Genomic DNA, 2,500 nt, shown 5'->3' with positions numbered 1-2,500 from the left:
GGCACAACTCCACCACGCCATGCTCCCTAGGTGGTGCCTAGGTGGGCCGTGCACGGACGTGTTTCCCTTCTTGTTGGTCCTTCGGTGATCGGGGTTCGCAGCAGCCAGACGCACGTGCTCGACCTTGGACCCGGGGCGGTGGACCCCGGCGGCACACCACAACCACAACGTGCTTGCTAGTGTGCCTAGGGGATGGCAAGGCAACGTGCATCTTGCTGGCATTGCGCCCAGCAAGCCTTTGGGCAACTCGAGTTTCAGCAGCACGACATCCCTCCCCCCTATAATAGGCTGCCGAGCCATTACCAAAGTGCCACGGGTAGACGTCCTTTTCCGTGAGGAGACATACTAAAGGAAAGTGCTCTAGAGGTCGAATTTTGACGCCGTTTTTTGCAACAACCTCTAGAAAAATAAGATCTTTCCATCCTCCAAATTTGGTGAATTTACACCGTGCCGATTTTTTTTGACGATTTTTTTACCGCCCGGAATGCCGGAAATTCAAAAAAAATGAAAAACGGAGCAAACCTGCGATTTTTGACCTGGATTTTTTTGTGCAGCCTTCACATAATATTACCAAGGTTCCCTCAAAATTTCACGAAAAATGCACGAGCCAATTCTGAGATATGAAAATTTGGCTCCTCCGTTGCAACGCTCCGAGCCATCGTTGCAACGGCGGGTGCCTCCGGGGGGGGCGGGGGAGCCCGGCGGCACACCACAACCACAACGTGCTTGCTAGTGTGCCTAGGGGATGGCAAGGCAACGTGCATCTGGCTGGCATTGCGCCCAGCAAGCCTTTGGGCAACTCGAGTTTCAGCATCACGACTCCCCTCCCCCCTATAATAGGCTGCCGAGCCATTACCAAAGTGCCACGGGTAGACGTCCTTTTCCGTGAGGAGACATACTAAAGGAAAGTGCTCTAGAGGTCGAATTTTGACGCCGTTTTTTGCAACAACCTCTAGATAAATAAGAACTTTCCATCCTCCAAATTTGGTGAATTTACACCGTGCCGATTTTTTTTGACGATTTTTTTACCGCCCGGAATGCCGGAAATTCAAAAAAAATGAAAAACGGAGAAAACCTGCGATTTTTGACCTGGATTTTTTTGTGCAGCCTTCACATAATATTACCAAGGTTCCCTCAAAATTTCACGAAAAATGCACGAGCCAATTCTGAGATATGAAAATTTGGCTCCTCCGTTGCAACGCTCCGAGCCATCGTTGCAACGGCGGGTGCCTCCGTGGGGGGCGGGGGAGCCCGGCGGCACACCACAACCACAACGTGCTTGCTAGTGTGCCTAGGGGATGGCAAGGCAACGTGCATCTTGCTGGCATTGCGCCCAGCAAGCCTTTGGGCAACTCGAGTTTCAGCATCACGACACCCCTCCCCCCTATTATAGGCTGCCGAGCCATTACCAAAGTGCCACGGGTAGACGTCTTTTTCCGTGAGGAGACATACTAAAGGAAAGTGCTCTAGAGGTCGAATTTTGACGCCGTTTTTTGCAACAACCTCTAGAAAAATAAGATCTTTCCATCCTCCAAATTTGGTGAATTTACACCGTGCCGATTTTTTTTGACGATTTTTTTACCGCCCGGAATGCCGGAAATTCAAAAAAAATGAAAAATGGAGCAAACATGCGATTTTTGACCTGGATTTTTTTGTGCAGCCTTCACATAATATTACCAAGGTTCCCTCAAAATTTCACGAAAAATGCACGAGCCAATTCTGAGATATGAAAATTTGGCTCCTCCGTTGCAACGCTCCGAGCCATCGTTGCAACGGCGGGTGCCTCCGTGGGGGGCGGGGGAGCCCGGCGGCACACCACAACCACAACGTGCTTGCTAGTGTGCCTAGGGGATGGCAAGGCAACGTGCATCTTGCTGGCATTGCGCCCAGCAAGCCTTTGGGCAACTCGAGTTTCAGCATCACGACACCCCTCCCCCCTATAATAGGCTGCCGAGCCATTACCAAAGTGCCACGGGTAGACGTCCTTTTCCGTGAGGAGACATACGCAAGGAAAGTGCTCTAGAGGTCGAATTTTGATGCCGTTTTTTGCAACAACCTCTAGAAAAATAAGATCTTTCCATCCCCCAAATTTGGTGAATTTACACCGTGCCGATTTTTTTTGCCGATTTTTTTACCGCCCGGAAAGCCGGAAATTCAAAAAAAATGAAAAACGGAGCAAACGTGCGATTTTTGACCTGGATTTTTTTGTGCAGCCTTCACATAATATTACCAAGGTTCCCTCAAAATTTTAGAAAAAATGCACGAGCCAATTATGAGATATGAAAATTTGGCTCCTCCGTTGCAACGCTCCGAGCCATCGTTGCAACGGCGGGTGCCTCCGTTGCAACGAAACCAGCCAACGATGCACCTAACCCAGCATCCGTTGCAACGCACCCTGCCTCCGTTGCAACGCGCCCAGCCAACGTTGCACCGTCCCCAGCATCCGTTGCAACGCCCCCAGCCAACGTTGCAACGCGCCCTGCCTCCGTTGCAACGCTCC

This window comes from Arachis ipaensis, chromosome B7, assembly GCF_059453495.1.
Source record: "Arachis ipaensis isolate K30076 ecotype BB chromosome B7, ASM5945349v1, whole genome shotgun sequence".
Lineage (NCBI taxonomy): Eukaryota > Viridiplantae > Streptophyta > Magnoliopsida > Fabales > Fabaceae > Arachis > Arachis ipaensis.
This window is presented reverse-complemented; position numbering follows the sequence as displayed.